Consider the following 24,239-nt stretch of genomic DNA (forward strand, 5'->3'; position numbering starts at 1 on the left):
ATACTCACATACCCTAATAGATGTCAAGGCCCACACCATGGACAGACCACACTGCATGCTGTAACACCCTAGCAGATATAGCAAGCATTCCAGGGTGTGAATGTACATGGAAAATAGGAAAGCTACAGCAGCACACTACAGTCAAGACACCTAGCAGGCACACCAGTACTGACAGTAAAGGGCAACTGTTGAAGCCTTAGCAACAGAGTGCAAGCAAAGGTGAAAGGAAAGCACACACACACACACACACACACACACATTAACAATAGTAGTAGTTGTAGTTGTTAGTGTACATACACAGTCAGTACAGGAAACTGGAGAAATGAATGGAGGAATGTTAATCCACAACCCACCGAGAAAAATGAGAGATACCAACCTTTACACTCACAGAATGTTGTCCACAGCATAACAGCATGGTCCTTGCCCTTAACATCTGAAAGGGCTACGCCTATTTCACACACCCTTTTATAGCACAGTTCTGAAATCACAGTGAGAACTGCAATCAGTACACAACAGGCTGCATGCAATTAGCAAATGCTGGCTAACAACTGGTGCAGAGGCCATCACATGGGCATATGCAGATACCTACAAAAGTATGCTGTACTCCATGTCCACGCATGCAATACTTTCATTGCACCCTGAGAGAGAAAGAGAGACAGAGAGAGAGAGAGAGAGAGAGAGAGAGATAGAGATATAGAGAGGACTACACTGCAACTAAGCAGACAGAAAGGAATCCCTCAACAACAGCTACCTAGAAGCTGACAACTGTGAAGTGGAGCAGCAGGAAAGAGAGCCAGACAGTAGCAGAAGCAGCTGGGACAAACACAGGTACTGTAAAGTAATACTATAAAGGTGTACATACTGTGAACCCTCCATATGTGCCATTGGTCTGTATCCATATGTATATGAAGATGTGTAAAGGGCAGGAGATATACAGCACCTATCAGTGAAGGCTGTACATACATTTGTATGTGTGAGCATCTATGTGCACATATAAATGTTGTTTGATTGTAGGTTGTACTGCCATGTACAAATTAGGTTACACAGCTATGTATGTTTAGCAGTATGTTAGTGTGTGTATACAGTAAGGTAGACAAATATGCTGATATACCTGTCTAATATATGGCTATGTATGTATGTCAACATATGTATGTGTATATATATATATGTATATATATACATATGATATGCATATATGTATACATACATAGAGAGAGAGATGTAGGACTACATAGACAGATGTCGATAGAATATTGTAGCAACATATCTATGTAATGCACACATGCAGAGATAGATATATGTAGATACATATACATAGACAGACTGATCTGACCACCTAGAGGTATGATTGTATATGATGACCTGCAACACAGCCTGTCCCCGTCGGCCACACCCCTCTGCGCCCCCCCCTCCACATCTACAGCAGAATATGTACATCAATATATATATATGTGCAAATGTATACAGACATATTTACACATATATATATATCTATATACATATAGACATATCTTAATACATATATATATCTATAGAGAGAGAGAGAGAGATGTATATAGAGTCTGAGTGAGGCACATGTGTACAGATGTATTGCAACAGGTGCCTGGTGACAAAGGCACGGAGTGAACACCAGTGTCAAATCTGGAGTAACATACCACATTCCAGATCACCTACACCAGTAACCACCATATATGTGAGTGTCCGCCCACCACTGCATGTGTCAGGGGTGGGCAGGGTCAGACATGTGTACAATAGTGGCCCCAATGATAGTCACAGTGGCACACCATCCCTGGAATAGCTGCACATGGTATGTGTCTGCAGACATGGTGAGTCAGGCATGGACATGTAGGTCGGTGTACCCCCCACAGCACATAATGGATGCCATGGTATGGACCTCACATGACAGCAACAGATATGGAGAAGGACACAGTGACATGTACAACACTGTGACAATGCACCCAAACACAGTACCAATGCACAGTGACTGACAACACCACAGAGTACACATATGCTACCCACGTAGAGGTTACCACCCCAGATGCACATATGGAGGTCACACCCATGACAGATGTCCAACAACCATTGTAACACCACCCACCATCCACAACCTAAATGTCTGCTGTGTGTCGTCTGTGCCACTGCAATAGTGTGCACATGTGTAGGTACGGGTTCCAACTCACAGATAGGACACACCCTGCAACAAACCACACAGTGTTAAGAAGCGAGACTCCCCATGTGTACATGTCACACATACCCCTGCTGAATGTTAGTCAGATAGGTAATATGCCATATGAGTCACCCTGTGTGACTGTGTGACGGCAGCAGGTACCATCACACCACATGTGTCACAATGGTCAGGTTAGCAGAACAGTACGCTGCTGTAGACACAGGGGCATTAGCATATTGTATAGTATTGTATTACAATGTCATGTATTGTGTTGTATTGTATTGGTATGGTGAGGTGCCCCCTTCATGGAGTGGAACCACTGGTGCTGTGCGCCAGTGTGCGGGTACATACCCTGTAGTCAAGGTAGTGTAACATAGCACTTCTATATGTGTGTTTAGCTCCTGTCAGAGGTTATGTAGCATGCAACTGGGGATACCAGCAGGTCCCATCCATGTCGTGTATTCTGCTGACCTGTGGGTGTCTCTCACCTGGACATCTGTGATGACTTGTAGGTTAGGGTCAGCTGGGATAACTATGCCTTATTACAGGGGAGAGGGTGGGGTGACACCTGCACTGAACCTGTCCGCCACAATGTTGTCTAGCTGTGGTGTCAGTGAAATATGTGTTGTGTGCTACCTATGGGCATAGAGGATGGCTCCTGACCAGGTCGCTAACATAACTCAGGTAGGCCTCCTGGTCATCTGTAGTGTCACGCTTTGTCTCACTCAACATTGCCCATGTAGTCAGTATGATGGGAAATAGATCCTTACCAGTGCTGCTCAGACATGCCCTCCCTTCAGTGACTGATGCTCTGTCTTGCAGTAGCTTACATCGTCTGTAATACAATCTGTCTATGGCTGGGGTCCTCCAGCCAGGATGCTGTCCCTTTGTGGATAGTGTCTTGGCCATATATGTGAATGCATGAGCCATGCATTCTTGGAGATGTCTGTAGAAAGCAATTGTGTAGGGGTCAGCATTGTGGGTTGTCTCTGCCACTGGCCCAGTGGGCTGTAAGGATACCATATCACTGTTACAAAGTGTAATGTCTGTATCTGTAATGTTGTGCACTGTAGCCATCTGTGCTGGTGGTGGAGGTGGGATATGTATATCCAGGGCAAGCAGGGTGTGGTCAGCCCACAGTACTGCGCCGATGTCGCCATACAGTACCTAGATACAAACCCCAGAGTGAGGAGGTGCTCCTGACCTGGATTGGTGTTCTGACTGCTGGTGTTTGGTAGTATGTCGTGCAGCCTGGCAGGTACTGTTGCACAGTTGCTGGCGAGCACTGATACCTGGCCATCTACATGTGTATCCACCAATAGACAGACAGATGCTACATATGTGAGATATGTGGTATCATAACAGTCAAGTAGCATGTGTAGTATGTGTGCCAATGTCTGCTGACATATATTGCTGATACCAGGTTATCTTCTTTCTCAGGTACATGGCCCACCCAAGGCATCCCACCTACTCCGCGGCTGAGGATGAGGAGATACACCAGAGCCTGGTGCGGGACTATGCAGCACTCTTTTCCCGCACCAGCCAGAATCAGCAGGTGAGGGCTGCACTGTGGCAGGACCTTGTCCTTCGGGTAAATGATATAGGCATGCATAATAGGACATATGAGCAGGTACGACATCACTGCAGTGATTTTATTAGACATGTCCGTCAGCGTGCGTCAGATATCCACAGGCAACAGGTCGCCACAGGTGGTGGGGTGGCTACACATCCCCCACTCACCAGACTGGAGGGACTACTCCTGAGTGTAGTGGCTCCAGTCCACCTGCAACAACATCAGCAGCACACATGCATCATGATGGAGGCTGGAGCCACACAGCAGCAGGACAGTGAACGTGCAGGTAATATGTCATATGTGTAGTTGACTGTTGTGTATACTGGTAGTTAATGCATGTGTGGTGTGTCCTTGGTTCGTAGCTGCCACCATAGTATTTAATGTGCAAGCGTGATATCCTCAATATTAGCTGCAGACCTGTGAAAGGCGACTGTTGTACTCCTGACCTGTATCATACTCAGTAACATTGGCACAGTTGTGCCCACTAACATTAGTCTCCTCATGTCTGCAGGACCCTCTGGTATCACTGCATTGCAGCCTATCCATGCTGGTGAGTGTCTATTTACAATACCTGTAAAAGTGTTGATAGTAATAGTACTATTTGGCACACTTAGTAGTGCTCTTTGTATGCATGTAGGTGTGTCTGTGTCTGTGTGTCGATATCACGCATACTGAGTACTGTACAATTGTGTGAAACTGTGTGCATGTGTGCATGTGTGCATGTGTGCATGTGTGCATGTGTGCACCTGTGCACGTGTGCATGTGTGCATGTGAGCATGTGTGCACCTGTGCATGTGTGCACCTGTGCATGTGTGCATGTGTGCATGTGTGCACCTGTGCATGTGTGCATGTGTGCATGTGTGCACCTGTGCAAGTGTGCACCTGTGCATGTGTGCATGTGTGCATGTGTGCACCTGTGCATGTGTGCACCTGTGCATGTGTGCATGTGTGCATGTGTGCATGTGTGCACCTGTGCATGTGTGCATGTGTGCATGTGTGCACCTGTGCATGTGTGTACCTGTGCATGTGTGCATGTGTGCATGTGTGCATGTGTGCACCTGTGCATGTGTGCACCTGTGCATGTGTGCATGTGTGCATGTGTGCATGTGTGCATGTGTGCATGTGTGCACCTGTGCATGTGTGCATGTGTGCATGTGTGCATGTGTGCATGTGTGCACCTGTGCATGTGTGCACCTGTGCATGTGTGCATGTGTGCATGTGTGCACCTGTGCATGTGTGCACCTGTGCATGTGTGCACCTGTGCATGTGTGCATGTGTGCACCTGTGTGCACCTGTGCATGTGTGCATGTGTGCATGTGTGCATGTGTGCACCTGTGCATGTGTGCATGTGTGCATGTGTGCATGTGTGCATCGCTGGTAATGTGTAGACATTGTAAACTGTGTTTCCTGTTTCCTTCCCACAGGTTCTGTTGCTGCTCTGGTGTCATCTAGCAGGGAACCTGAGTCAGGTGCCGTGGGTACTGATAATGATGACATTGGTGTAATGGCACAGGAAGGTATGCCAGGGTCCGCCATTGGTCAGCCAATTGACAGTACACAGCTGTCGACCCCATCAATGCGCAGTTATCCTGCCAATACACCCTTGTCACCACTGTCCCTAGGTGATGGACAGCATGCAGTGGGCATTGACCAGGGTAATGTGGTATCTGCGGCACATGCTTCCCCACACAGCAGCCATGGGCATGGCCCAGAGATGGTACCACACAGACAGATGTCCAGGGGTTCGTGGGAGCATCCATGGGCGTACTGCCCCTGGCAGGCGTGCCCACAGAGGTCTTACAACCTCAGCTATGTTTCGGACTGTCATGCGGACGCAGGCACAGTCACGAATGGAGGGGTACACCAGACAGGGTCTGAGGGAGCTGGCAGCATGTCGCACAGCCATGACCGACAGTATGCGTGACATTGCGGCCGCCATCCGTGATTTCACCGATGTTGTAGACAGACGTTGTGGGGACATATTACACCGGATCCACAACTACATGTCCATGAGCCAGGGTGATGGTGGGTGGTTGAGGCGACGACGTGGCCGTATGCCAGCAACAGCAGCAGCTGGCAGTCGGTTGAGGGCGACAACAGGGCCGCCCCGTAGTGCCAGCAGCAGCCCCAGCAATGCTGGGTCTGTGCTGTCATCAGACCGCCCCAGGAGACCACGTGCACGTGGCTCTGGCCAGGCCCGACAGGGATCTGTGTCCAGTCAACGAACACCTGCTTCTGATGACAGTACCCAGTCTGGGTTGGTACCGGATACGGTCCGTAGCACCCCTGCAAGGCACAGGTACCATGTCCGTGGCCAGAGACACTGATCTGTGACCTGGCAGGTACAGTCTGTGGCTGTCCACAAACACCAGTATATGGCAGCCATGAGGTGGAACTGTGTGCATCCATACACACATGCAAAATAACAACACCTAGGGCTACTGCATACACGCACACACTGCATCAACATTGCCCCACCTTCTACTGCTGTCCCTCACCAACACACATACACATACATGTCAATTGGTGGTATGGGTGGCTGACCCAGGCATACCAAGTTCACACCCTGTGCATATGATGAAACTGTGCCACCTCCTGCATTCTGTAACAACTGTGCAGGTACAGGTTAACATGTTGCTGATGCACAGGGTGACCACATAGATGTGTAGTAATAGTATCATGTTGTTAACAGTACTGTGTGCTGAAATAATTGTGGGTATATCACAGCATGCCTGATGCAGTATTTGTGTGATTGTCATGTCCTGTTGTCTACACCCATGGTAAGTACCATAGTGTATCATCTGCACATGTTGGCATACTGGTGGTAATGATGTCAACAGCAGGCTACATACATAGGTAGCACAGGGGATGGGTAATGAATGTAGTAATACACAATGATGGACATGTAAATTGCAAGTGGCATGTTGCCCACACTAGACTCTGCAATGCAGATGTGTGAGGATGTTGATATGTGTGCAGAACTACACAACTGGTACAGGACACACAGGAGCACACTAGCACTGCATGCACACATCTCATACCATGCTAGACAGCACCAACACACATAACTAACTGTCACAGGAGGAGAGTCCCCATATATGTCAGGGATACTGTGGTGGCAGGCCAGGGAGCATACATCCTACTAAGAATGGCACCACTGAGAGAAGGCTCGGTGTCTGTTATTTGACATGTGTATTACTGCAGGTATGGGCACATGGGTTTCTATCCAGTTATTGTACATCCTGACAGTACATGCATGTTCCGTACACTTGTGTGCACTGAGACTGGACCCTAGACATCTGACCAGTGTATTTCCATGTACATGTGCATAGCGCCTGCATATTTGCAGTGTTACCTTATGGAACTGGTACAGCTTGTTTGTTGTACAATGGACTACATGGAGCCCTGTTCACTGTATCTTTGTTTGCATGCATGTTTGCTTGCAATTACCCTGGAATACCGATCACACCTGCAATGCATAGTTATAGAGCTTCTGTGGACTCCTAGTGCCATCTGCATAGCCTACTATATGTATGGCCATGTCCCACTTGACAGGTTGCCACTGTTTGACCTGTTCACATGTACATTGCCTGTGACACAGTGCATATGACCTGCCTGGCATGTGTCCACGTGAGCAGTCATATATGCTACTGCTAAGTAGTCACAGGCACTACACCTTCACACATTCATCTCCTGTTGAACTACCTGCTTTGCTAGGGACAGCCTGCACCTGTCACCCCTGGCCTATCAGATATTGGCAAAGCCTCTTGCTACCCCCATAGTGCCTATGTTAGGCAGGGCTCACATGACAAACCCACCTTCATAGGTATCACAAGGGATAAGACACTAAGAGCAATGCTACCCAACGCCAGATGTCTAAACCTCCAGATGCATGCACCCAAAACACTCCTTGGCATGGGAAACATCGATATCTGTGCAGTAACAGATGCCTGGTTCAGGGCTACTGAGAGCACAACAGCACTACCGGGTGTAACCCGGTTGATTTCTTTGCTACAGTCACCAAGGCCATTGCCGGGAAGGTGGTTCACACAGCCTACCTGGACCTTGCAAACGCATTCACAACAATACCCCACTTGGGCATTCTAGGGAAGCTCACCAGCTGAAATATAAGCCCCTATGTCACTATATGGATTGCACAGTGGCTCAGGAACAGAACCCACATGGTTAGCATTGCTGGAGCCATGCCAGACCCCATAACAGTTACAGGTTGTGTCCCAGAAGGCTCAGTCCTGGGACCCTCTTGTTTGGTACATATTTATTGGAGGACGGATGAACTGTGGCTGTCCAAATATGCAGATGACTGCAAACTGGACACCATAATCGACTCCCCAGCTGACACAAGCATCTTCCAAAGGGGCATCATAGCAACAGACAACTTGTGCCAGAGCCATGGCCGTCTGCTGAACAGTGTGTAGAAGGGGAATGTGCATCCTGTAGTCTGTCCACCTAGTTGCCAAAAGGGACATTGTCCTCACACACACTAACCCCCCTTCAGCCAAAAACACACACTTGCCAATTGCAGGATTCAAACCCTTATCTGACTGTTATGACACGTGAGACGGGCGCATTAGCAGCAGCGCTATTTGCATTATTGGGGTTTCTCTTCCCCTGCTATACTTATAGAGTGCTGACATCATCAGTGTTTAGAAAAGGGAATGGGCATCCTGTAGTGTCTTATCCTATTTGCCAAAGGGACATTTCCTCACACACTAACCCCTCAGACAAACACACACACTTGCCATTCACAGGAATCAAACCCCTACCTAGCTATGTTATGACACTTGAGACGGACGATTAGCAGTGCTATTCGCATTACTGGGAAGTTTCCTTTCTCCTGCTCTACTTATAGGGTGCTAACATCATCGGTGTTTAGAAAAGGGGATGGGCATCCTGCAGTCTGTTCACCTAGTTTCCAAAAGGGACATTTCCCTCACACACTAACCCCCCTCAGACAAACACACACACTTGCCATTCACAGGAATCAAACCCCTACCTAGCTATGTTATGACACTTGTGACGGACGCATTAGCAGAGCGCTATTCGCATTACTGGGAAGTTTCTTTCCTGCTCTACTTATAGGGTGCTGACATCATCGGTGTTTAGAAAAGGGGATGGGCATCCTGTAGTCTGTTCACCTAGTTTCCAAAAGGGACATTTCCCTTACACACTAACCCCCCTCAGACAAACACACACACTTGCCATTCACAGCAATCAAACCCCTACCTAGCTATGTTATGACACTTGAGATGGACGCATTAGCAGGGCGCGCTATTCGCATTACTGGAAAGTTTTCTTTCTCCTGCTCTACTTATAGGGTGCTGACATCATCGGTGTTTAGAAAAGGGGATGGGCATCCTGTAGTCTGTTCACCTAGTTTCCAAAAGGGACATTTCCCTCACACACTAACCCCCCCCTCAGACAAACACACACACTTGCCCTTCACAGGAATCAAACCCCTACCTAGCTATGGTTATGACACTTGAGACGGACGCATTAGCAGAGTGCGCTATTCGCATTACTGGGAAGTTTCCTTTCTCCTGCTCTACTTATAGGGTGCTGACATCATCGGTGTTTAGAAAGGGAATGTGCATCCTGTAGTGTCTTTTCCTATTTGCCAAAAGAGACATTTCCCTCACACAGACACCAACCACACACACACACTGAGCACTTGCAGGATTTGAACCCCTACCTAACTATGTAATGACATTTGAGACGGACGTATTAGCAGAGCGCGCTATTCGAATTACTGGGAAGTTTCATTTCTCCTGTTGTACTTATAGGGTGCTGACATCATCTGTGTTTGGAAAGGGGAATGTGCATCCTGTGGGGAGGCAAACACCAAGCACACTATGGCTAAGCTGTCATTCCCTAGGGCAAACAGCCTAGTGTTGACCTCTACACCATTATGTTTAATTGTCAAATGCACATTATTTGTTGCTGATAGACTGTTTGCATATATTTATTGCCATAGCATTCCCTGTTGGTATGAACAACCTCTGCATCTGTGGAAACTGTTTGCATATGGGAGGGATCCACTATATCACGTATGTCTCTGTAGTCATTTAACTGTGTGCACTGGGCAGACTGCTGTAATGTGGTTGGTTCCTGGCATAACACATAACAATACCAGATATGTGTGTCCCACTGCTAAACCAAGATTTGGACTAAGTGTGTGAGCATGCCCAGTTCAGCCTTCCCATGGCATGTTGTCAAAGTGTGTGAGCATGCCCAGTGTGAGCATTCCATATGTTGGACTCTGCAGCCCACCACATTTGTGGATGTGTGTGAACTTCACAAACTATCACCCGTTCATGGTTGTGGGTTGTGTGTCATGTTGTCTAGTTACTGTACAACTGCTTTGTGTGTGAACACAACAGGATTATACTGTGCCTGTAGTGTTTGCATGGGATACTTTGCATACAGTTGTCAACATCCTTTCACACTGACCTAACACTGTAGTACTGTATAGTGTACTGGCAGTACTTTGACTGTGGTGGACAGTAACCTGGGCTTTACTGCTATCACTGCTTTACATTTCGATAGTGGGCACAACAGCCTGGTTGGGGCCAGTTGTGTACATCTGACCATGTTGCATTCTGTTCAGATATGAACTACTTACACCAGGCTTGTCCAACATTGTTAGTGTATTCCACAACATAGGTGTACAATTGCAAACACTAGCGATGTGCCCTAGTCCATGTCTAATGCAAGTTGGAGAGTGTGTTTGTCCTTCAACACACATTGTAAGGGGAGTTTGCCTTGACATATGTCATGGTTAGTATACTGTGCCTCTGTCTACCTGTGACATGACAGTGATACCCAGTATAAACCTACCATCTCCCGTCCACCCATCAGGATTCCTATTGAGGAAGATTGATAAGTGACTCTATGGGTAGCCTGTGCTGAGGGTTCACTCATGGGTGGGAGTGGCTTCTGTGTTATGGATCACACAGTACAGCTTGTCCTATGTAAGTCAGTGCTGGGGTTCAGGTCTGTCATGTGCATAGCTCACTGCCATTCAGATTGTACTATGTGCAGCATGTTTATTGATGCCAGCAACACAGGCAACACACGGCATCTGTGTAGGCTGATTGATACTCCTGATGAGGTACTGTTGGGGACTTTACAGTTGATGGAGGTGTCTGCTGAGGTACATCCCACAGGGGCTATTGTAGTCAATTGTACCACTGATGCAGGAGGACTGCAGAGCCACAATGACCTCCCCTTATGTAGATCTGACAGCCTTCATGATTAGGTGGGTATATGGTATGTTTCTGTAAACACTACAGCACATGTTTGTCCAATGCAGGATATCTATCACCCTGTGTCCCCAGGTCTCTCATTACATGTTAACTACATAATGGGTTAACACCTATGTGGTGATTGGTGGGCACTTACTGTATATCCACGGGGGTTGACTATACACGTTTCTGCACTTAGCTTGCTGACATAGCTATGGCACCAGTTGTCTGTTTCTATGTGGCCCTTTTGTGGGATGCATGTGTCAGCTGGTGGATCATATGTGGTGAGCGGTTTGTAGTCCTCTGCAAACATGTTAGGACACAGTCCTTCCATGTTTGCCTGTACCTATGGGACATATATACCAGACGAGGGAGATACCAGGACCAAGCCTTGTAGGATGCCAGTTATATCTGGTTTGTAGTCTGACATGGCTGAAGCATGTCTGACCATGTCTGTTCTGTCCTTGGTCTGGTTTGCAACCCCTCTACTGACATGTGGGTTTATATTTACGCTGGTGAGCCTATCTATACTGAACATGTAGGGTATTGTATAGAAGCCTTTGCAAGGTCCAGATACACTGTGTGGAGCACATTGCCCTCATCAATGACCTTAATGACTGTTTCAATTGAGTCCAACATGGTTGGGGCAGGATCTGCACTTGAGGAGGCCACACTGGGTTGGGTCCGGTGTCAGTAGGTCCCCAACATCCATATGTCTGTGGTACATGCTGATCCTTTCCATAGCTGTGCAACCTGGGCTTCTCAGGATTCTGGGGTAGTACTGTTCAGTATCCATTCAGGCAACACCTTTGTTGAGAAGGACCACTGTTGTTGTACACTGCTCTTTGGGTACATATTCTGTGGTACGGCTGACATTGAGCAGTAGTGTGGTTTGGCATTCCATTCATCTTAGATTCCATGTTGCACTAAGCCCAGGTCACCATCTCATACCATTGCTGCTGTGTGTTTTGCTTTGGAGATGTTGTCTGTTACCTCAGCATCTGCTATGTCAGGGGGCCAGCAGTCTGCTGGGATAGATATTCTGCATTCATGGGGGTGGGGGGGTTTGCACTGCACCTGTCGGGATGTATGTTGGCAATATGTGTGTGTGTTTGTGGTATTTGTGTGATTCAGGGCATATCTGTGAATTCCCAACATGGCTCCTACCATCAGTTGTGTAAGCCTTGGGATTATCCTTCGTGTCCTGTACAATTTGTATCTACATAGGTTCATACTAGGCTATCCACCCTGGGCATTTGTTAGCCTAGCCAGAGTGTGTGTGTGGCTTTTGAGACCCCTTGCTATGTGGACATTATGGCCATGTATTATTTGCTTAGCTGTGCCTCTGTCTGGACATGACACAGTGAAGACCCCCACTGTAACTCTACAATCATCCATCCACTTGGCAAGATTCCTGTTGAACAGTGTCAGTGAGGGGCTCTGCCTAACATGGGGTGGGATTCTGGTCCAGGGTGTGTGGAGCCTCTGGATTATGTATCTGTCCCACCGGCACATCCTATTTCATTATTTGTTGAGGTTGACATCTCTCACTCTCGCAGCTCAATGGATATGTGTTGTCTGGGGTGGAGCATGTCCATTACTCCTGTGTTGGGCATGGCCTCCTACAACAGGCATGCAATGCCTCTGTGTGGGCAGTCTGTGACTGGAGTCAGCTGGGGTGTCTACAGCCAGGCAGCATATGACATATATGTGTGACACTTTATCCTCTTGGTGAGGTACCTTTGCGGTCTTTCTAACTGCTGCAGGTGTCAGGTAAGGTAGATCCCATATGAGGCATTGTACTGGATTATGGGTGTGATTGGGATAAAGTATAGGGGCACAGTGACCTCTGTTGCCATAGATGTGACTCCTTTCCTGATACAGTGTCACATGTAGACAGTCTTCCTAGCCACATTGGCAATGTGGGTGTCACATAACAGGTTACTGTTCACTTGTGTCCCTTGGTCCCTGGTTACTCCTTCCATACATAATGGTTTACCACCTATGTGGTATTTCGTGGTACCTTGTTTGGTATTTGGTGGGACATTCATACTGTCCAGTGTCTTCAGGACGGTTGGGGTTATTGTGTGTGAGAGTGCGGTCTGTAGCATGCTACAGACTGCACAGCAGTCTTGCCTACAGTTAGTTGCACATGGGTGAACTCCACTGCCTTGTGCATTGTCAGTTACCTGGACGTATGGGTGTCTGTGCTGCCTATGGTTACTCACCTCCTTTTATGTAGTGTTCCAGGTTTTGGGGCCATGACACATGGTGCGTGGTATAACCTGGTAGTGCTGGTGTGCTGTCAGGAGCCTTGCAGCAGGTTTCTGTCACTGCACAGACATCGATGTTCTCTATTCTGGGGATGGCCTCGAGCATGCATATTGGGGTGTACACATCTGGCATTGGTCAGCATTTCCCTTATGTTTCTTCCCACTTATGTTTTCTCCGGTGGTGGGTCAGTCTTTTCAGCCTTGCCTACAAAAGGCTGTATGGAGGTGGCTAAGGCCTTATCCACTATTCAGACGCCCAGGGTAACAGGTGCAGGCCATCCCAAGGGCAGCTGCATGGCTTGTCAAGCATGACATCCCAAGCAGACAGACATTGGATCCCCTTGGAATGACACCAGTAAGTGTGCTACTTGCTATGACTGATCATTCCGTGTTTCTACTGTGGCATTATTCTTGGTAAGGGTAGGTTGCTGCAAACAGTGAGTGTCATACCAGCCTGGACTACATAATCGGATAGCTCATCTGTGTCTCTTTACATGTAGTCTAGGGCAGTACATCTCGGGTCATTCACACCAGCATGGACTATGACTGCATCATATTTCTATTTGCTTTGGAGTGACCTACATATTTCTGTTATGTGGCATATTGTGGCAGCCTACAGGCAGCTTACTGTACCCTTTCCTTTGTTCAGTCTGCTGTGGGGGACAGCAGTGTGTCTGACTATGGAGTCACCTATTACAACTGTATCGGGCATGTTGTTTCTCCTTCTGGCCTGTGACTGTTTGGCACACCAGCTTTGTGTGCTATGTGTTGCATGTCCTATGTTTGGAGGCTGTTTCATTGGGTGTCTGCTTTAGTGGCCTCTGTTGGTGTGCTGTGTGTGTGATTTCTGCCTCCGGGAATGTATTTCTGTGTTTATGTGTTTGGTTTGCAGTTGTGATAGGTCTATGTGGGTATGTGTTTGTGGTGTGTGTGGTTACCTTCTCCTACTGACTTGTTTTGGGTGTACTGAGTTGGGGGAGCTCTGCCTCCGGTTTGGATGGATGGTTGCATCTCTCACATATATTTGTATTTCTTGGGTGGAGTTGGTGGTTGTCTGTGTACTTGGGGCAGGTGTAACATTGCCTCAGGATTCACAGATTCCACTTGTTGTGCCTGGCCTTACTGGATTGCATGTGTGGACAGATTATATTGCCATACTACTGATCAGTAATTACGTCATTGTTCATGCTTGCTCTATCCTGTAGTAGCTTCCTCATTCTCTTGCATGTTTTGGTTATGGCTGGTGTCCACCATGCCAGATTTAGGCACTGTGTCTTGTTTTAATTTGGGACTGCATAATCCAAGCATTCCTGGCAGTGTTCATGGAATGGCTGTCTTACAGGTTCTGAGGCGTGGCCCATATTTTGCACCTGCACGAGACCTTTCATGGATTCCACATCAGTTTGGAGGTGTGCAAATAATGCTTAGCACATGTTTTCCACTGTGATTTTCCGGACAGGGACTGTGGTCAGGATTTGTATATCCAGTGTGATTACTATATGGTCTGGTTTTACCAGTGAGCAATACACTTCTCATCTTGACATCCCGTACCCATGTTGCTGATTATCACATCCAGTATGCTTGCCCCTCTTGTGGGTGTGGTACGTTGTTCCTGGGCCTTTTGGTTTGTGGATTCAATGACCTTTTGTCCTACACTGTTGCAGCTGGTATAATGCTCCCAGTCTATGTGTCTGGGTATTTGCAGTCGCCCAATATAATGTGGTTTGGAGGACTTGATATATTCATGTATTCCAGCATGGGCCCGATGCAGTTCCTGGTGTTGGGCCAGTACTCTGTAGCAGGCTATACACTGGGGGGCAGTTTTAGCCACTGTTACTTGAGCATGGCTAGTCCATGCTGCTTTTGTGGTGGTACCAACATGGGGGTGTGGTTATCCTTGACAATTCTTGCTGGTCACCCTCCTTTTGTAGCTTGTTCCAAGTGTTGAGGATGTACAGCACAGTATGAGGTGTAACCTGGTAGTGTTAGGGTGCTGTTGTGAGCCTTGACTCAGATTTCTGTTACAGCACAGTTATCAACATTCTCCATACTGGGTGGGCTTAGACTGCATGCATCTTGCTGTTTGAACTTATCCCTTATCTTATTCTTATCCCTTCTGGTACCTATGGAGATAGGTTTGTGTTTTGAGCCTTACCTATTCAGGGCACACTGTGCGTGACAACAGCCTTTGCCAGTATCCATACCGCCTGCACTGATAGGTGCACGCCAGTCCTAGCAGGTGGTGCATCATGTCATGCTCAGCATGTCATCCCAGACTGGCACACAGTGGGTCCCCTTTGCCTAACTGCATTACTTCAGCAATTGTTGCACTTCATCATCTCGTTGTCATGTTGTGGCATGCTGCTTGTTGAGGGTAGGATGTTAGTCGGGGTCCTCAGGTGTGCATATGGTACTTGGTGTTACATTACTTAACACATAGCATTCATGCCTCAGGTGGTGCTGCAGGGCTGCCTCTGTCGGATGCACATATTACACTTCCCTGTACATGTTTGTGAGCAGGTTGTGTCACGTTAGGCATCCCTGTTACTATATGAGTGAGTCAGAGAGGGGTATCATTCCCAAGGTTCCTACTGAGCCAATGTATGTGCTATGCGTTGCCTCTTTGCCAAGGCCAGGGCATACTGGGCACGCCTCCTTCTGCCTACTGGGGCAGGCTCAGGTTGTTCCTCCTCCGAGTCACGCTGTGCCTGTGGTGGCCTTGGCGATGGTGGGGGCTGTTTGGCCCAGCCCTATGCTGGTCCTGCTGCAGCTGTTTTCGCAAGATCATATTATGTAGCATAGCACATACCATGACAATTTGGGTACATGTAGTTGGTGTGTACTGCAAGGCTCCACCAGATGTGTCCAGACACCGGAACCGTGACTTGAGCAGCCCAAACACACGCTCTATTACATTACGTGTTTGTGCGTGTGCCTCATTATGGCGTTCCTGTTCAGGTGTGTGTGCGTTTCTGATGGGTGTCATCAGCCACGGCTCCAGTGCATATCCTGCATCCCCACTAGGTGTCCGTGCGGGATGTCCCCATTGGCAAATGTCTGGTACAGCTGCGTCAAATGCCAGATGTGGGAATCGTGGTAGCTCCCAGGACAGCCAGCACACACATTCATTATTATGCCCTGGGCATCACACACGACCTGGCAGTTGATGGAGGGTAGCCCTTGCGGTTTATGTAGGCCCTACCCGCTCTCCTGCTGGTGCTTTGATGCGTATGTGCGTGCAGTCTATAGCACCCAGTACCTCAGGGTATTCCGCTATTTGCTGGAAGAGGCGCATGTTGCTGGCCAATACCTCACAGGCATTGGGGAAGTATACATGATCACCGACATGTGCTGACATGGCATCCAGGAACTGGTGCAGTACCCTGGAGGCTGATGCCTGTGATATCCCCATCATATCACCAGTTGGTCTCTGGAAGGTACCTGTTGCTAGTATTCTTAGGCCAACACATACCTTGGTTTCCACTGGGATGGGTTCCCCTCTGTTGGTTCTGTGTGTGAGGCGTGGCCTGCACAGCTCCACTATTTGCTGCAGGAGGTCTCTGTCCACTCTATAGCTCTACTATCTCCAGCTCATGTAACCCGTGGTAGGTGACCCTGGGCCTGTACACTCTTCTCCGTCTCCTCACTGCGGGTTGTCTGGCACCATCTGCATTGTCACCACCCTCAGCAAGTCGCCTAGGTCTCATTATGACAGCTATGGCAGCCCCTAACATTTCTGCTCTGAGTTCAGCTTTTTCAGTTTTCACTTCTGATAACTTAACTCCTGTCTTGCAGTGTCTCTGGAGAGAAACATTCTGCACTGCTGTTTGCAGAGTTTTAAGTGCTGGGCTGGCCTAGTATTCTGCCTGTGTAATTGCCTGCATCTAATTGTTTTCACCTGCCAGCTACAGCAGTATTCCCTGCTAACTTCCTACTACATCTGTTGCTTCCTTTTTCCTCTCTGTTTCCTCAGGGTGGAGCCGTGTGCAAACCAGCAGAAACACGCTCACAGTGGCTTACACGCGCGCACATACTTACACAGTTCAGACTCTGCTTATTCGGTTTTAAGCGTGCACGCCAGCAAACGGTGTTAAACATCTCCCAACACGCTCCCACATGCTTAGTCTGCCTTACACGCAGACACTGTCTTACAGCACACCGCCTTACTCGCTTCATGGCGCACGCGTCTTTATACCGTCCAGCAAGAAACTTTGGTGTAGGCAACAGTGTACACCTTCCATTTCTTGACTTTCTCATGTTTACTTAGTGGCACACCTCCTTCCTTGATATCTCTCTGACATCTGTCATGTAACTCTACCTTCAATGAATTCCATCCCTTTCTACCATTCCCCCCTGTGATGTCACCTATCTCCTACTCTGTTCCTCCCCCTTCTGTAACTCTTACACTACTCAGAATGTGCTCATTTGCTATGTGACAGTGGAATTCAGTATCCTTACCCTCATTTGCATCAGATTGCCTACTAATGCTTAGTTACATCTCTTAGACTTAGCTTCCCCCCTTGGCAACCACTACACGGTGGCCATGTTGGTTTTGCTCTGCTGGTCCCTCCATTGACATTCCATGTATTGCATAAAACCTACATTTGTATGTTTAAAATCTTCGTTTTCATGTTTTATGCAGCGCAGCCCATTTGCGCGGGGCTGCGCTGGGTTTACACATCGGCAGTTGCCGAAAAAAAAAAAATTATAATTTTAATATTTTTGCATGGGGTTGCATTGCCAATGGCCACATATTTGGCCATTGGCATGCTGCCTAACATATGCACCCTTTATTTGGAGCTGACATGGCTCCATTGCTGTTGCAGAAACGTACTCAGTTGTCAACTGAGTACATTTCTGCAGCTAACACGGCTCTTACACGGGCTGTTCTTGGCTTCCTGGATCGCTAATCAGCCTCATTTGCATGCTATTCGGCTGCAAGTGGGCTGATTAGCTTAGCCACGCCCACTCCGTGTAAGAGCCGTTTTAGACTGACTCTTACACGGACTTTGGGCTGTTCCTGGATCGCGAAGGCTACATGGAGTCTTACACTATTCTTAGACTCCGTGTAAGCCTTCGTGAATCCGGCCCTATGAATCCACTGACTATTATCACCACAAAGAGCACGTCTTACTGATAACATTGCTTTTGTAGAGTTTAAATAGCTTTTATTGATCACAACATATTTACTTTTATCTTACGCTCAAGTTTATTTTTCAGAAAATGCTCTGGGATGTGAGGATGTGTGTAGACTGCTAGAGGTGTGACATTCCATATCACATATATATATATATATATATATATATATATATATATATATATATATACTCACACATACACACACACATATGTAAATATATATATATATATATATATATATATATATATATATATATATATATATATATATATATATATATATATATATATATATATATGGGTTTACTTTGCTTGATAGAAAACACATTTCACTGAAACTCATTTTGTCGAAGCATCATTTCACTGAAAATGAATTCCCTGAGCACAATTCACTGAAAGCTCACTTTGCTGAAAACACATTTGACTGAAACTCATTTAGTCTAAACAGGTATATGCTCTGTTCCCCACTGTAGTGTGATCCTGGAGTTAGTATTTATTTTTATTTTTATTTTATTTTACATTTGTTAACCGGGGATGTCTAACTGAGCTGAAAAGACCCTTTTTCAGCAGAGGCCCATGGAGAAAAGCTCCACGTAGAAAAATTACAGATACAGTTAGTGTTATTTAGACATGATCAGTATACCCACAAATTACAAAAGACATGTTTTTACAATGGTATGCAGCACATCAACAGTTACAGTGGAGAGAACAACAAAATATTAATTTAACATAAAAGTAATTAATAGATCTGTGGTCTACAGCTGAAATTTGGAACATAGGTAGAATACATACATAGTACACAGGTACAGTACATGCATTGTAGATTAGCCAGTGTTTGTGAGTAAGATTGAAAACTATTATCAAGTACTCTAGGTTTAGTATGTGTACCTTATCCACTTTCACTAGCCTGGGGAGCAATCATGGCACTGCCAACTTTGCTTGAGATGTTGCCTGATGAGGTCTTTAAATGTGGCTTTGGACAATGTGTTTTGAATGCTAGTGGGGACAGAGTTCCATTTTATAGCCACTGAGCTACTATATAGTGCATCTCCAAAGCTATTGTAGCTGTTGGTGACTTCTAGTAGTAGTTTGCTTGATGGTCTAAGAGGCCTTTTGGCTGAGTGATGTTGTACTAGGTTTTTGAGGACAGGACACTTACTGGTGAGGTAATAGATCAAATGACAGAGGCAGAGCTGATTGTAGCCTAGGAGATTGGGTAGTTCAAGCCAGTGGAGCTGGCTCAAAGCAGTGCAGTGATGAGTTCTATATGAGCAATTTGCAGCAAAGCGGGCAATTCTGTTATAGCAGGCTTCCATTTTGCTTAGTTCAGTTTTGTTGAGATTAGTCAGAATGGGAGATGCATAGAGTAGGGTGGATAGAAGTTGGGAGCAAGCAATGGCTGATCTGGTGTTGTTGGTAAGAAATGGTTTGATACAGTAGAGTGATCCCAGTTTGGCATGTACTTTTTTAATAGTTAAGCTGAGATGACTATCAAATTTTAGGTGGGAGTCTATGGTTATTCCCAATAGCTTAGCCTGTGCCACTGGAATGATTGGAGTAGCATTTGTGGAGTAGATAGTGAATTGACTGTTATCAGTGTTTTTGTTAGAACTGGTAAGGTAGTTTTCAACATCAGAGAATGCTAGTTGAGTTGTTTGCAGGAGGGTGGGAATGTTTTGTGCAGCACAGATTAAGGCAATGTCATCTGCATACTGAATGATAGATGCATGCTGTGTGGAGGTATGGTGGTCATTTGTGAAGATTGTGAATAGTAGTGGTCCTAAGATAGAACCCTGTGGGACTCCTATAGTTATGGGCAGCTGAGGAGAGAGAGAATTTTCCCATTTCACAGCTTGGTACCTGTCAGTTAAGTAGCTTTGGAACCAGGTATAAGTGGAATTTGATAGGTGATATTGGTTTAGTTTGTTTTGCAAGATTTGGTGCAAGACTCTGTCAAATGCTTTGGACATATCCAAAAAACAGTTGACACCCACATGCCTTCATTTTTGAGACAGTTTACTATGTCTGTGAAGCAGAGGAGGGCTGTAGTGGTACTATGGGCAGGTCTGAAACCATGCTGAGTAGGTAACAAGATGTTGCTGTCTAGGAAATATTTTAGCACCTGGGTATGGATGCATTTTTCTAGGATTTTGGCCAGGGGGAGAGTAAAGCAATGGGTCTGTAGTTATTAAGTTCAGTGGAGGTCCCGCCTTTATGTATGGGTGTAACATAGGATATTTTCCAGAGTTTGGGCACATAGTTTTCAACAAGTGATCTGTTTATGAGAGTGGAGATTGGGATAGCAATAGCATCTGCTGTGAGTTTCAAGAAATAGCTGGGGAGTAGGTCGGCTGCTGTTGATGAGGTTTTTAGTTTGGAGATCATGCTTTTCATTGAAGTGGTGGAAACTGTTTTGAGGGTAAAGCTTGTATTAGTGTTATTTGTGTTGGGGGGGGGGTAGTGAGGAAGGAACTGTCCTGTGATACTAAGGATAGGATTGAGTTCACAAAGTGGGAGTTGAATTGTGTTTCGAAGGGAACTTTAGTGTCAGGGATGGTTGGTTTGGGGGTAGCCTTTTGGGTGGATTTTAGTAGCTGCCTTACATTTTTCCAAAATTTTTGGGGGGGTTGTATTGGTATTTAGTTTGTAATGTCACGTAGTAGGACTTTTTGTCCAGCCTAATGCATTTTTTTGCACATTTGCGTAGTTCTTGGTACTTAGTTAGGCTTTGTGTTTCTTTGCTTTTTTGATAGTAAAGCCAGGCGGTGTCTCTGGACTTGAGGATTTGTTTGGTTTCTTTACTGAGCCAGGGGTTTGTAGAGGTTCTAACCTTGATTTTGGGCAATGGAGCAACAGTGTCTAGGTGTTGTAGAAATGTTTTGCTGAAATATGCAACAGCCTGGTCAAGTGTGAGGGTTTTTAGGGGGGTCCAGTCACAGTTACAGAGTAAAGTATTGAGGACCTCAGGATAACTTTTTTTTTGTGTTTCTAGTGAATATATAGTTAGTGGTTTTGCATATGCTTGTTCTACTACATATAAGGTATATTATATTGTGGTCACTTAAGGTGTCTGGGAGACTGCCTGCATGGGGGTACAATGTGGGGTTGTTAGTTAGGACCCAGTCAAGGATGGATTCCCTTTTATATTTTTTTATCACATCTAGTTGGAATTTGGACTAGCTGCTGGTAGCCATGGAGATTTATTAGATTACTTGGTGGTTCTGATATGCAGGTGAACTGATCTAGGTTGAAATCCCCCAGAATAAGGGTTTCTTGTGAGTATGTGGAAGAACACCAGGATAAGAAGTCTTCAAGGCTAGTAGGTGTATTACCAGGTGGAATATAGATCACAGTTGTGGTGATGACCTTTTTAGGGTGAAGTTAAAGTTGTGAGATAAGTATGTCCCAATTATTGGGGAAGCGGTAGGAGTTTGGTAACTGACGTACAGTTAAGCTGGACTTATACAGTAAGGCTGTTCCACCCCCTTTACGTAGTGGTCTGTCTTGTCTACTGATATTGTAGCCAGTAGGGAGAACGTCTGAGTTAGCTATGTTTTTATTTAGCCAGGTTTCTGTAAAAGCAACTATGTCTAAGGAGTAGTGTGCTATTGTGGCCTGGAGTTCAGGTATTTTATTTCTGTTACTTCTAATATTAATATTTAGCATTAAAAGATGGTTGGTTTTGCTGCTGTTGTTGATTTGCCCAGGGATGAAGATAGTGGGGGTATTATGTTCTGACATTTGTGTTGGAGCAGTATGTGTTGGGCAGGATGGATTTGGGCCTGGCTTGGGGTGGATATCCCCACTTATGATGAGCCTGGTGTTAAAATGGTGATACAGATGTTGGAGTTTGGTGATGAGTGTGAGAAAGTATTGTGTTTTTTTGGAGTAGGAATGAGAGCATATGTGTTTAGTTCTGAATTGGTCTGTTATGTAGTTCTTAAACAATTGTGGGCATATATTATTATAATGTGTGGTGTCTGTATATGAGAGGGCATAATGTAGTGTTGTGCTACTAAGTTTAGGGATATTGCTAGAGTGATAACTTGTGGTATTATAAAGAATTATGAGAAGACAGACTAGACTTAGTTGTGTGATAGTCATGGCTATAAAGTTTAAGTTGGTTATAGGTGGGGGTCTGGATAGGAATTATAGGGCTGCACTATATGTGGATGGGTAAGTAGTGTAGGTGATATAAACAATGCCTAGTGGGAATGAGAGTGGTTGGGAGTATTTTGTGGTGGAGCAAGTTGGTGTGGTATAATGTGATCTGACTTGAGAAGCTGTGATTGGTGGAGGTGATGTGAGGGTGAGCTGTGGGTGTGGCTGTGATTACTATAAATGTAGAAGTAGCGTGGGTAGGAGGGAAGGAGCAGGGTAGGGGAGCGGAGAGAGCCCGAGTGGTAGCAAGGGCGAATGGAGCGGGGCAGAGCCCACCAAGACAAGAGTAAAAAGTAAGTATTACTTTACAAAGCTGAACACTTTAAACAAATTCCTGAGGTCTAATGGCTTACCAGCAAGCAGAATGCAATTGCTAAAGAGCATTTGTGTCCTGATGGGAGACTAGAAATTTAAAGATGGCTCCATGCTCAGCAGAATTCTAATATAGACTTAGTATCGAGGGAGGGAGATAGCGCAAGGGGTGTAACCAGGTGGAATGCAAAGAAACCAGTGAAACCAGAGAGGCAATCAGTGGAAATCTATCAATGAAGACCTCAGAAGGGGTAAGTAATAATTCAGACTACCTGTAAAGTGAAGGAGAGAAGATACATCAAAGTTTAAGATTGGGAGTGTGCCTTCACATTACCTTGCTTATTAGTAGCCAGTTTGTGCACAGATTAGAGTAGGGAGATACATTAGCAATGAAGAGGAATGTATAGAGATGCAAATAAACAGGTGGGCCTCCAAGTGATACAAACTAAGGCAGAAAGCACGGAGAGGGCTGCTTGATAGTTAATTTAATCAAAGGGATCTGAATTAAATGTATACTGTCTATTGGACAGTTAGGATTACTGCACTAGCTGGGGGGGACACAAGGCTACAATGGTCAGTTTTATTAGCACGCTGAGAACTACTAAGAAATACTGCTAATGTTATAGCTTCACTCTCATAAAACATACAAGTAGAATGCCTGGGTGGACTGACCCTGCTCTTGAGGCTCAAAATGTATATCATTGTTTAATTTTGCAGCACTGATTCCTTCTGATACTGTATGGGTGGGATGGTAGCCGCAGACTGCAGATTTGCTTGAGTGTGCTCTGAAGAGAGAGAGAAAAAAAAAGAGAGGATGAAGCTAATGGAATGAGACAAAGATAGGTTAAAGGAAGTAATGAAGAGATAGGAGGGTGTAAAAGATACAAGTCTGAGAATAGTGTGGATAAAGCAGGAGAATAGATGCTACTGCCACAGTTTGAGAGTGCTTCAACAGTTACCACATCATAGTGCCATAACTTAGTTTGGAAACAGGTTAATAAACCATGCACAATACATTTATCAGCCAATTATCCTGTGCATACAAGAAAAAGGAAAATGAGCACTTAACAGCACAACTGAATCAGTAGCAGAGACAACTGTAGCGCTAAATCAGCAAATACTGTTTCTAAGTCCAACACTAAGTCAATTAGATTTACATCACAGTTATAACAGCAGTTTTAGTACATCATAGTTGCATAAAGACAACATAGCTGCAGTGGTAGTGTCAGTAAAACACAATTGCTGAATGACAGAATCAATCAGTTAAATAAACAAGCAGATAAGTAGTCAGCAATCAGAAAAATGAATACTAGTTGTATAGCTCCAAATACAGCAAAAAGTAAGTATTACTT

Source organism: Protopterus annectens, chromosome 7.part0, assembly GCF_019279795.1.
Source record: "Protopterus annectens isolate FY-2018-M chromosome 7.part0, PAN1.0, whole genome shotgun sequence".
Classification (NCBI taxonomy): Eukaryota; Metazoa; Chordata; order Ceratodontiformes; family Protopteridae; genus Protopterus; species Protopterus annectens.